Source organism: Theropithecus gelada, chromosome 6 (genome assembly GCF_003255815.1).
Source record: "Theropithecus gelada isolate Dixy chromosome 6, Tgel_1.0, whole genome shotgun sequence".
Lineage (NCBI taxonomy): Eukaryota > Metazoa > Chordata > Mammalia > Primates > Cercopithecidae > Theropithecus > Theropithecus gelada.
In genome coordinates this window covers 105066770-105080238 of record NC_037673.1, presented here as the reverse complement: position 1 = coordinate 105080238, position 13469 = coordinate 105066770, and the positions used below count along the sequence as shown (strand labels likewise).

General features: G+C 44.4%; 1 long non-coding RNA gene across 1 annotated transcript in view; it reads left to right on the top strand.

Moving 5' to 3' along the window:
* The window catches only part of LOC112626760, an 85916-nt gene extending 83918 nt beyond the window's left edge, over positions 1-1998 (top strand). The window contains exon 4 of the long non-coding RNA XR_003119958.1: positions 1047-1998. This is a non-coding gene — a long non-coding RNA (uncharacterized LOC112626760). The remainder of the gene's footprint in view (positions 1-1046) is intronic.
* The last annotated feature ends 11471 nt before the right edge of the window (positions 1999-13469 follow it).

Sequence of the window (13469 nt, the reverse complement as noted above, 5' to 3'; positions counted from 1 at the left end):
CAGAGTAAACACACAAAACAAAGAACATACAGGGACCCCCCCTTATAAACAACAAAGCTCCGTGTAAACTTGTTTCTAACTCACTTCAGTGTCTCATGGTGGTGACATGGGCTTTCTTCTGCAGAGATAAATGTTCAGACCCATTACTTGTGCTACCTTCCCACTCCTGCTGCTTGAAATGCTGCTGCTTGGATGCCTGGCCACTTCATCAGCTAGGAAACCCATACTAGGCTTAAAGACCAAGTTGGAAGATTTGCTGAGTATAGAGCAATCCTTGAAGAATAATCTTCGAAGAAATTAATTTAGCCTTTCATATTTAACCTGCGCTATGTATAAAACTCAGGTCTCAGTATTTCAGCATTTTGAAGAGGAAAGATTGGAGTCACAAATGAAGTCTTGAAGAAGTGGTACCCAGCCAGAGCAGCCCATGGCTTCCCATGGAGCAAAAACTGCAAGGACTGAGAACAGTTTTGTTCTCAGCTGAACAATTGGATTGTAACTGGGATCACTCATTCTGAGAGAAGCCAAATGACATTAATAGGCTGATGCCCTCTGCAAAGGCAATTGAGTTCGACTCATCTTGAGATTAGTATTCCTCCTTGGGGCTTGGTTCAGATTTATTCAGGGACCCACAAGAGAACTTGAGCCCAGGGTTCAGCAGTAATTATACAAAATGGAATCTTAAGTCAAAAAAGATGGCAATGGCACTGGGGCCCAGGGGAGAGAAGAATTTCCCAGCTGACCTGTATTCTTGTGTGAATCCTATGCAGAGTTCATGTGGGAGCCACCAGGCAGGATGGGAAGCAGGAAGGAGGGAGGGGAAGCCAGCCAGAAGAGGAACCTGGGAGGGAAAGGCAAACTGATGGGGAGAAACAGGTAATGTTAGATCTAGAAAGAAATTCAGATGGGAAGGGGACTGGGGAGAAGCAGGAGCCTCAAGTCACCAGCACCTGCTGGATGCTAGCATTGTGCCCTGCAGGTTGGCAATTATAGTGGGATAAATATCTTCAAGACATTACCGATGTTTCTCCTCACTCTCCACTCAGGAGTATGCTCCAGAGGAAAGCTGACACACCAAAAACCAAACTTCCATTTCAAAAATCCAGTCCCTGAAGGCAATTGGGGGAAAAAATGTGAAGAGCAAGGGCAGAGCTTCCCAACTCTGAGCCTGAAGGGTGAAGGGAAGCAAGAAGAAAAGGGGTTTATGGGTGCTGGGGGGAGCCCCCACAACTATACCCCCACCCTCTCCAAGATCCACCAGAACGAATACCCACATAAACTAGAGGCATTTGAAAATGAAGGCCTCTTGCCCCTGGGGCAGCAGTAACAGACTTGTATGGCCCACATGCATTAGTCTGTTCTCACACTATTAAGACATACCCAAGACTGGGTAATTTATAAAGGAAAGAAGTTTAGCTGACTCAGTTCAGAATGGTTTGGGAGGCCTCAGGAAACTCACATCATGGTGGAAGGGGAAGCAAACAGGTCTTTCTTCACATGGCAGCAGCAAGGAGAAGTGCCAAGCAAAAGGAGGAAAAGCCCCTTATAAAACCATCAGATCTCATAAGAACTCACTATCACGAGAACAGCATGAGGGTAACTGCTCCCATGATTACATTACCCACCAGCTCCTTCCCGCCACATGTGGGGATTATAGGAACTATAATTCAAGATAAGATTTGGGGTGGGGACACAGCCAAACCCTATTAGAGGATGCGCTAGGGGCGCACAGAGGGAGTAGGCTATGAAGGACATGTAGTACCCACATCTCTAGGCCTGCAGGTGCTTTTCAGACAGGAATAAGAGGAACATGGTAACATCCCAGTGTGGCCTGGCCAGCAGGTGTCAGTGTGGCAGGGGAGGGCCAGGGGATCCTGTGTCTATCCCAACACCAAGGTGCTTCTCCATAACCACTCCTACCCCCCCAAAATTGGCTGAGATTAAGTTTTTGCAAACTGGCAAAATGAGTGTTTGAAATAAAAATTTCCTGTGGACTAAGTTTTATACATGCTACAATATATTATCTCATTTAATCCTAACATTGTCATTCAGAAAGGGTTATTGTTCCTATTTATAGACAATATCAAACAAAACACAAACCTTACAGGTGATTTGATAATTCCTGTAATTCAAGGAATACATAATGAGCTGCTGGTAAATGCTGGATACTGGAATGACCAGTTGTAATAGTTTTCTATTGCCACATAAGGTTGACCATACTTTAACAGCTGAAAACAACACTCCTTTGTCAGTTCACAGTTCTGTTGGTCTGATGTCTAGCATGGTGTGACTAGGTTCTCTGCTCAGGGTGTGACAGGGCTTAAATCAAGGTGTTAAGCAACTGGGATGAGTCTTTGTATGGAGGCTCTGGGAAAGAATATGCTTCCACATTCATTCTTATTGGCACAATTCAGATCCTTGTGGTTGTAGGACTGAGATCCCCATTTCCTTGCCATCATCCAGAAGTCACTCTCAGAGCCTAGAGTCTGTTCCCATGCCTTGCCCTGTGGCTGCCTTCATTTTCAAGCTTTGACCCTCTTCCTCATCTGCAACCAGCTGGAGAAAGCTCTCTGTCCTAAAGGGCTCCTGTGATTAGGTCAGGCCCCTGTTTTAGGGTCAATTAGTTTGGGACCTTAATTAAATCTGCAAAATTCTTTCACAGCAGCACCTAGATGGGTGTTTGCTTGAATAACTGGGAGGTAGTATGTGTGCACTGGGTGCTGGGTATCTGGGAGGACCACCTTAGAATTCTGTCTACCACGCTATTTTAGAGGACAATGGTGAACAAGATAGATGAGGTGGGTTTTGCATTCCAACTGTGGAGAGAGACTATAAACAAGCATACAAAGGAATAAGTTAATTCCAGGCCATGGCCAGTATGTTAGGCTGTTTTCGCATTGCTATAAAGAAATACCTGAGACTGGGTAATTTATAAATAAAAGAGGTTTGATTGGTTCACGGTTATGCAGGCAGTACAAGCATGGTACTGACCCCGCTAGGCTTCTGGGGAAGCCTCAGGGAGCTTTTACTCATGATTGAAGACGAAGTGGGAGCAGGCACGGTCATGGTGATCATGGTGAAAGCAGGAGCAAGACAGACAGTTGGGGGAAAGAGGTGCCACATGCTTTTTAAACAAATCATAGTGAAAGCAGGAGCAAGACAGAGAGTTGGGGGAAAGAGGTACCACATGCTTTTTAAACAAATGTTTATTTCAATAGTTTTTTGGGCAGCAGGTAATGTTTGGTTACACGAAATAAGCTCTTTAGTGGTGATTTCTGAGATTTTGGTACACCCATCACCCAAACAGTGTACACTGTACCCAATGTGTAGTCTTATCCCTTATTTACACCCTGTTCCCCCAAGTCCCTAAAGTCCAATGTAACATTCTTAAGCCTTTGCATCCTCATAGCTTAGCTTCCACATATGAGTGTGGACATACACTGTTTGGTGTTCCATTCCTGAATTACTTCACTTGGAAAAATGGTCTCCATTTCCATCCAGGATGCTGTGAATGCCCATTTTCTAATTTTTTTTTTTTTTTTCTTTGAGAGATGCCACACGCTTTTTAAAGACCAGATCTTCCCTATTGTGAAGACAGCACCAAACCGTGAGGGATCTGCCCCCATGACCCAAACACCTCCCACCAGGTCCCACCTCCAGCGTGGAGGATTACAACTTAACATGAGATTTGGGTGGGGACAAATATCTAACCTGTATCATTCTGTCCCTGGACCTCCCAGATCTCATATCCTTCTCACATTGCAAAATACAATCATGCCTTCCCAATAATCCCAAAAGTCTTAATTCATTCCAGCATTAACTCAAACCCAAGCCACATCTGGAGATGAGTTCCTTACACTTATAAGCTTGTAAAATCAAAACAAGTTGGGAATTACAATTCAATATAAGATTTGGGTGGCGACAGATATCCAAACTCTGTCAGCCAGTGCCATGAAGGCGATGCCGTAGGTCTTCAGAAGGCATCAGCTGCTTTTTCATGAAGGGGGAGAACCCACAGTAGATTGGTCCTTGCTCCTCCTCCTTGTCCCCTGGAAACAGGTGCTGGGACACACCAAGGTCATCCAGTGAGTTGAAGCTGCATTACAACTAAAGTCTCCCAAGCCTGGGCATTTCTAGTGCTGCCTCCTGGGGCTGGGGCTCACCTGCACCCACCATCTGCTCTCACAGGCAACCAGGCTCCTGGAAGAACTCAGATCTCAGAGCAAGGACACTTGCTGTGCCCCGTCTGACCCAGGCCAGAGGTGGCAAGCAGAGAGGCTAGGAATGGGAGTACTCCATCATATCTGACAGGTGGACTTTAGGGCACCATGATCTAAGGGAATTCAATTTTGAGAGGAAAGCTATGCCCGGCAGCCGAGCCTTCAGTTGTCAGCCTTCCCTGACCCCTGCCCTCCCTATTGCTCCCCCCCATGACCTCCGTGTCCCCCACCCCTGGCCCCAGGCATTTCTGTGAGCCAGCTCCTGAACATACAAAGTTCCCAGGGTGTGAACAGTATTTCCACACCACTTTGGCACTGCTGCAGCTATAGGAGGTAAGAGCTCCTGTCACCCACCAAGGAGACAAGAGCAGGACTTGCAAGGAGAAGGTGTGGTTGGGATCAGAACAATGGCTCTGTCCTCTATTGGAACTCTCAAAGATTTTTTGGGAGAAAGTTATAGATGCACATATACGATTCTGGCAATGGGAGCACCAGATTTCTGAACAGATTCGACTTTTTGAATGAAGGTTCAGATGATAGCCATTATTTTAAAAGTCAAAGATCCATCAGCAAAGGAGCTTTGGGTCTCTGTGTGCCTACAGGACCCCTGGAACACTCTGCTTGCTACTAAGTGAGCAAATGTTGGGGAGGAGAAGAGAGTCCATGACCTCAAGGAGCTCTGGATATGTAGAAAGGGATGGGCTGCAGCCTCTGAAATTATTAGAGACCAGTCAGTCAGTCCTGTCAGCTACATCTTCAAAACCTATCCCAGTTCTGGCCTCCTCTACATGTCTACTGCTACCCTCTTGACCTGAGCCACCTGCAGAAGCTTTCTGAATGAGCTCTGTGCTCCTCTACAACTGACGTATATGTTCTCCATACAGCAGCCATGGAATATATAAAACAGAGATATACCTACACTTAAAGGCTTCTCATGGCTTCCTTCCACGCTTGGAATACAACCAACATTTGTTAGGTCTATTTGGGGAACGTGGGCATCTTAGCCATATTGAGTTTTCCAATCCCTGAGCATTGTATCTCTGTTGATTTAGGTATTCCTTCATTGCTTCTGCAGTGTTCTTAGGCATGTTGGGTATTATTTACATATAGCGAAATTCTTTCTTCTTAGGTATACAGTTTGAATTTTGACAAACGTATACAGTTGTATAACCACCACGAGGTCAGGAGATCAAGACCATTCTGGTCAACATGGTGAAACCCTGTCTCTACTAAAAATACAAAAATTAGCCAGGTGTGGTGGTGGGCGCCTGTAGCCCCAGCTACTTGGGAGGCTGAGGCAGGAGAATCACTTGAACCTGGGAGGCAGAGGTTGCAGTGAGCTGAGATTGTGCCACTGCACTCCAGCCTGGGCAAGAGCATTATTTCAAAGTTTTCCCCCCTTTTTTAGTACATCCTTTCCTCTCCTTTCGAGTCCTATAGTTGTGCCTTTTCCTGGATGCCATATAAGTGGACTCATAGTGGGTAGCCTTCTGTGTTTTGCTGCGTTTGCTTTGTATAATGCTGTTGATGCTTATCTATGCTTTATATGCATGAGTAGTTAATATTTTTTAGGGTTGAGTGGAATTTCACTGTAAGAATAGGTCACAATTTATTCATCTTTGGATGGACACTTCAGCTGTTTCCAGTTTTTAAGCTATAACACATACAAGTACATGACTTGAGTACAAGACTTGTGACAACAAGTGTTTTCATTTCTCTTGGGTAAATACCTAGAAGCAAAATTGCTGGGTATTATGGTAAGTGTTTAACATTATGAAAATGTCTTCCAATGTGCTGTACTATTTTTTCATTCTCACAAGCAATGTTTGTGAGTTCCAGTTGTTGAACATTCTTGCTGGCACTTTGTGTTGTCCAGCTTTTGTTTTTTGTGATCCACTGCAGTAGGTGTGTTGTATGCCTCATTTCCCTACAGACTGATGATACTGAGCTGCTTTTTCTGTATCCCTTTATTGGGAAAAGTCTCTTCAAATATTTTGCCTTTTGCCCATTTTTTGTGTACATAGTTTATCTTATTGAATTATAAGTGTTCTTTTATGTATCTTGGGTTAAGTCCTTTATCACATATACATTCCACAAATATTTTTTCCAGTCTGTTTTCTTTGAGAATTTGTATAGTTTTAATTTTTATGGTTAGAGCTATCATCCGTTTCAAGTTGATTTTTGTTAATGTTGTGAGAAAAGAGTTAAGTTTGGTGACGGGGAGTGGTTGGTTTTTGCAAATGGATAGGCAGTTGTTGCCAGCACCATTTATTGAATAGGCTATTCTTTTTCCAATGAATTGCCACAGCAACTTCATTTAAAAAATCAATTGAGCATATATGTGTGGACCTATTTCTGTACTCTCTTCTGTTCCATTGATTTATATCTCTGTCTTCACACTCATGCCACATGGTCTTGACTGCTGTAGCTTTAGAGCAGGTCTTGAAACCGCATGGTAAGAATGTTCCAACTTTGTTCTCTTTCAAAATTATTTTGACTGTTGTAGGTCCTTTGCAATTGCATATAAATTTTATACTCAACTTGTGAATCTCTACCAGAAACATCCTGTTGGGATTTTTATTGAAATTGTATTGAATCTATAGCCCTGTATCTATTAAGTTGAACCTGTAGTTAAAAACATGCCCACAAACAAAAACTGTAGGTCAGCATAGCTTCACTGATGAAATTTACCAAACATTAAAGAAGTCATACCAATTCTACACAAGCTCTTCTAGATTATAAAAGAGAATGGAACACTTCCCAGCTCATTAAATGAGAGACAACATCCTGACTTTTAAGCCTGAGACCATAAACGTTACAAGAAAAAGAAAACAAAAGGTTGATATCCCTCATCGGAGACACAAACATTCTTAACAAAATTTTAGCAAATGTCATCTTGTCCTAGCTGTAAGCTTTCCTTCCAAGATATCCTGAAAGAGCTACATATTTATAGCAACACAAATTCTCTCAGTCTCCTGGGGCAGCTGGAGCCCCTAGGTCAGTTGCTTCCAGCTGCAAGCAGTCCATTTACCTGGTGTGCCCCTAGGTGCAAAAGGTTAGGAAGCACTGCCTGGATCTCATGGTCTGTCACTTCAGTCCCTCTGGCTTTTGTTCTAAACTGTCTTGCTCTCAACCCTCATAGTTTCCCTTGTGCCTGCCCACCAGTCCCCCAGCCCATCTATTCACCTTCAGTCTGATGTCTCTGCTGCTTCCCACTACTGAGCACTGGTTAGGAAACCTGGTTTATGTTTATATAGGGAGACAGACAGGGTCTTGCTCTGTTGCCCAGGCTGGAGTGCAGTAGCACAGTCCTAGTTCACTGCATCCTCAAACTCAAACAATCCTCCCACCTCAGTCTCCTAAGTAGCTGGGATTATAGGCAGACCACCATGCCCAGCAGGGCATCACTTCTTATGTGGGTCATGGTTACCAACCTTGACTAGCCCTTGGTGCTAGGCAAGATTTCCATGGGTCTCAGCCAATGACCCCTCACATTTTCCTCGGTTATTTTTCTATTCTCAATTGCTTTTTAACAAAACCTCCTCTCCAACTGCAGCACCCTTTCTTCTCAGAAAACCTTACTTGGTACTTTACTGAAAAGAAAAATGGAGGCCATCAGATAATAACGTTCTTAGCTATTTTCTCAGCCAGCCACAAGTTCATCAGTGTTGGCGTATATGTGAGGAATGATTCTCCATGAACCCCTCAAGTCATTAGATGTCTAAGCACCAACAGCCAATTAGATTTAGACTGTTTTCCCAAGAATGTTAGGATAAGCAAGAGCCTTGGAAAGATAGAAATGTGGTTACATTACAAATTAGTAAAAGTAGAGATGTCTCCCTTGCCCCCTCAGGGCAGATTTGTTTATATTTCTGAGTAACAAAGATATCTCTTTCTGGAAAGGAGGATGGGCAGGTTTTCCGGAAACCCTCATTAGGAGATCAGGGCTTCCTAGTCTCAGGCTCCTTCCCCACAATGCAACCCACCACATGTGCCTGCAACACTTAGCCCTGATCATGTTGCCCTGTAAGAATTGGGATTTGGGGAACTGGTGCCAGATGCTACTCTGCCTACTACTGTTGCTGAGAGTAATCATCTGTTTTCTGCCTTTGACCCAGAAGCCTGTGTTTTCTGCCAGTATTTATGAAATGTGGCAAGCTGTCTTGTTAACTTGCATATAGGACAGAATCTTAGACCCTCATAGCTCCAGACTTGGCATATACTCTTTGCACCTGCCCTTCAGCCTCAGGAGAGTTCTGGTCCCTCCTCCTTTACAAGGCTAGTCCCTTCTCTGGGCTTTTGGTTCCATCATTTCTCATCTCTTCAGGGACCTGTTCCATTGACAGTCACTCCTGTCTTGCTTTCCCCTACCATCATGCTAAACATCATCAAGTCTCTCCCAATTAAAAACAAACATGTCCTCCCTCCAGCTACCATTCTTCCTGTCTCCTTACTAGCAAGCTTCTTAAAAGATAAGTCTCCCCTTGATGTCATTTCCTACCTACCATTCATTCCCCAGCTCACTGCAGTCTGGTAAGTCTCCTTCACCTGGGTCTACCACAAAAATTTCCCGCTATATTGCCTAATACAATCAATGTTTTATGTGATAATCCTACTTGTTAGTGACATTTGACAAACATGCTTCTTGATTTGTCCCCTGGATGTTGTGACACGTCTCTCAGTTTATCTCCTTTTCATTTTCTTTCATGGGTTCACTTTTCTTCCTCACCTTAAGCATCCATGAGGCTTAGTACTTCACCCTTTGCCTCCTACTCTTCTCACACCCTTGCTCTCTGGGGACTCTCATCCAAACTTATCTGAATCCATAGCTACCCTCACCCTCAGTAAGCAGATAAATCCCAAATTTACATTTCCATTCCCAGCTGCAGACCCATATACTCAACTGCTTCCTGATCATTCCCATTTGGATGCTCCAGATTGGACTCACTGCTTTTTCCCACACCTGTTCCTTGCTTGCCCTCTCATACCCATCTTAGTGACGCCCAGAGCCCTGCCAGTCTGGAGACAAGAGACATCAGCATCATCTTCCATGCCCTCATTTCACTTTTTTCCATACTTAATCCTGAAGATTTACCCTTCACATGTGCCTTGAATTCGTGTCTTCCTCTCTATCTGCACAGTCATACTTTAAGAGTTGGGAGCTAAATGCTCTCTGTTTCTTCCCCTCCAAAAATGTGGTCCCGTCCAGCACTGCTTCAAATTCTTCAAAGTTTGATGGTGTGATGATTAATTGTATGTGTCAGCTTGAGTGGGTTACAGGTTGCCCAGATATTTAGTTATACATTATTTCTGGATGAGTCTGTGAAGGTGTTTCTGGAAGAGAATAAAGTTTGAATCGGTAGACTGAGTAAAGCAGATTGTCCTCCCCAGTGTGGGTGGGCCTCATCCAAGCTGTTAAAAGCCTGAATGGAAGAAAGGCCTGAGTAAGGGAGAATTCTTTCTGCCTGTCTTTGAGCTGCAATATCAATCTTTTACTGCCTTTAGACTTGGACTCGAAGTAGAACTTATACCATTAGCTCTCCTGGTTCTCAGGCCTTTGGACATAGACTGAAACTACACCAATGGCTCTCCTGGGTCTCCAGCTTGCCAACTGTAGATCTTGGACTTCTCAGCCTCCATAATCATATGAACCAATACCTTATAGTAAATCTCTCTAGATAAATAGATCAATAATCTCTCACTTTCTCTCCCTCTCCCCTTCCCCCCCACCCCGCCCCTTTTCTCTCCCGGCTGCTTCCCCTACCCGCATTGGTTCCATTTCTCTGGAGAACTCAGACTGATACTAATACAGATGGGCTTTCTATACATCCACACATTTCATATTAACATGCAAAGCCCTTTGCGTGTGATCTCTCCAGCATCTTCCCTCTAGTCTCATTGCCTCCCCTTCACAAAGGCCCTCACCAGATCTATGGAACCCCTTCCAGTTACCCTGTGTGCCAGGCTTCTCTGCCATTGGACGTGATATTCTTTTTACTGGGGCTGCTCTTCCATTCTTCCTTTACTGCCTTCCACCCATACTTCAAATCTCAGGTCAGGAGTACACATTAAGCCTTTTGAAACCCTCTGATCTATTGCCCCTCAACCAAGTCCCAAAGTTCTGTGCCCTTCTCTGATGTTTCTCATACTTGGAATTCATGGTTGATTCATCTTTGCCACTCTCAACATTGAAACTTCCTTGATGATGTGAATTTTGTCTCAATTTTTTCTATCCCCTGCTCCTAGAACAGTTATTGACTCATATCAAATGGTTTTAGTTATTGGTTTAATGAAAAAAAATAGAGGTCACAGCCATGCCCAGAGCCAACCTGGAGCCCAGCAAAGGAGATAGGAAGAGGTCACATTGGTGTCCCTTCCTCTGGTCCCTTACACTTCAAATCCATCTTCCACACTGCCATGGAGTTGGTATTCATAAAAAGCAGTGGGCTTCTAAGTTGGCCCCTCTGGGTGGGCTCTGCTAATTGGAGACCATTTGAATGACAGACTCTTGGAAGCTGAAATCGCTCCATCCTCCGGCACCGACTCATGATTCCTTAATAATCTGACTAGGGCTGCCCTGCCAGTCCTCTAATTATCCCCATATTTGCCTGAGTCTTTTAGGGGCCCAGTTTGAGCTAGAGCTGATGCCCAAATCCTACAGGAGATGCAGTGTGACCAGCCGTGACCCCTGCCACATGCAGATAAGGCACTGACACTTGCGACACTGTGTCACTTGCTCACAGCACCCTCACCCCCAACAGCAAGCTATCTTTCTCCTGTGCTAGCCAATCTCCTCACCCGCTTTGCCCCCTCTGCCCCTACCTTCAACCAGCAAGGTTTCCCAAGTCCTCTGAGCAGCCGCTTGCCTTATAATCAATAACAAACAAAGTAGCCCAAGATGGCCGTCCTTGGGCTGACTAGATATTGAAAGAGAAACAGTTTATAGTGAAATATTTCTGTATTTCAACACCATTACATTTCTGGCTCTGAATTACATTGCCAATACCTTTTCATATAGTTCAATTCCAATGAGCAATACATTTCTTTTCCCCAGATGCGTTTTTAGATGAATTTTCTGGAAGGCTACACCTCTTATCCCAAGTGCATTGCATGCACCTAAATAAATCTCAATTTGTATAATCCCAACATCACAAAATAACTCTGTTGCATGAAAAAGACTTTGAGACAGGCAGGGAAGCAAAGTCGAGCAGGGTTCCTGTGATTTCAAACTGGTGACCATACTTCCCGGATAGTCCTGTTGTCCCAGCTTGACTACGAAGACTGTCTCACTGTCAGTACTGTACTGTAAACCTTTAAGGCCTCCTCCCAATCACCTTCCCAACGTCCCTTCATCATCTGAGGGTCACCAATCTGAAGACACAGTTTCACTTGTGGCCATGAAGGTAGGCTAATTCTTGCGGACTCCCTCAGTTCATACCACCTCCTTGTAGATTCCCAAACAAGGGAGGTCCTTGAAAGTGTCCGTGCTGGAATTGCTTTGGACAAATGAAACAATGGATAGGACAGGTCCTTGAAATTTCACTCAAGCTGCTCTGGTGTAAAATATTCCAGTGACTGTTATTATTATGACTAGCATGAAAACAGCTATAAAGTACCTTCATAAGGCAAATATGTTCCAAAAAATCCAAACTATGATGTAAATGAAAGGAAAGGGTCCAAGAAAAAGTGCATCGGCCACTTCCCTCTCCAACTCCTTGGTTCTCTGCCTCCCAGCACTCACAGAATATTCGTTCCCACTGCGAGCGGTGCTGCTGTCCTCCTCTCCTGGGCTTCCAGGCGCCCAGAGGCATGTGGCAAAAGAGGAGCTGTGAGCCCGAGGGTTGATCACATTAGACCAACACATACTGAAGGCCAGAGCTGCTTCAGGGAGCTTAGAATTTAGGAAGCTGAAAGCAAATCCTAGAAGTGTGGAGGTTAGAGGAGAAAAGATGGTGGAAGAAGTTTCCAGAATGACATTGAGCACTGGAAGGGTAAAAAGTATTCCACATCTCTCAGAGAACTAAGCCAGATGGCTTTCCTGTTACTGGTTCTATTTTTCTCAAACTTTAGCAGATTTTGCTTTGGAATAAATAAGCAGATGTCAATTGCCAACAAGCCATTATCAATGCCTTTGCCTTTGTGCAATGCAAATCTCCCTCTTCTTATTCCCCAGGCTGAGGCCGCGTTCCAGATGACCAGCCTTGAGCATCCCCTCTGCCCACCCCACCTGCCTCCCGGAGAGGTGGATATGATAATGAGGTAGTACAATTCCTCTGGACACGTGAAATTGTGGCATTGCTCTCCTGGACTTGCTGTGAGGCCCTTATTCATTTCCAGTCTCTTGGGGAACTCTAAGCCCAAAAGAAAGATTTATTTTTTTAACCTCATCATCTGAGTTGTTAAAAAGTATTTCCAAACTATTATAGATAGAAAATATCCCATCCATAAGAGATATAAAATTACCAATTTCCTCCCTTTAAAAATATGCTTCAGAGGGACAGAGCGAGTGCAAATCAATCAAGAGAGCACAACATGGTTCTCTGCTCAGAGCCTGAGTGTGCACTGAGCTGGCAATGGGCCTCTGGATGTGCCCCAGACAGACCTCATTTGTTTCTTTTATCTCCAGCATCGAGACTCCGGGCTTATTTTGTACTTTTTCACTGTCAAATTCTTGGCAGGAAAAATTCTGAAAAAAGATCTTTAAAGCAGGCATGGTAATGCGTCACCCAGAGGAGGCTCAGGGGTCACAGCAAGGCAACAATCAGTGGGTTTTGAGTGAAACAGCCTTGTATTTGAGTGTTAGTGAAAACAGTATCATTAGTTTTTAAATCTCAAGACCAGACGTTCCTGACCTGACCACTGTCATGTTTAGTGTGTAGTCTGACACTTGACAGCAGCTCATAAGGATGAGAAGCTCATTCTCATGTGAAGCTGATCAGTCCAGCACATAGAAGTCGAGTAGCTGGAGAACCGGAGAGGCTGTTCTGAGCACCATCCTCCGGGCATGTCTAAGAGCCCTATTTATTGTAGAAGCTGAGAGGCACTGGGGTGGGTATGTGTGCGGCTGTCCTGAGAAAGGAAGTGGAATCCTACAGCATCACAGCATGTGGGGGTGAAGCGTCCTTGGGGGTAACAGCCAGGGTTCCCTAGATGCCAGTCATTTGCATTTGGCCCTGACACTGCCCCTGTAGCCGCAGATCACCTGGACTGGTGTTTATTTACTCCTGGAACAAAATTCATTTTGTTTAT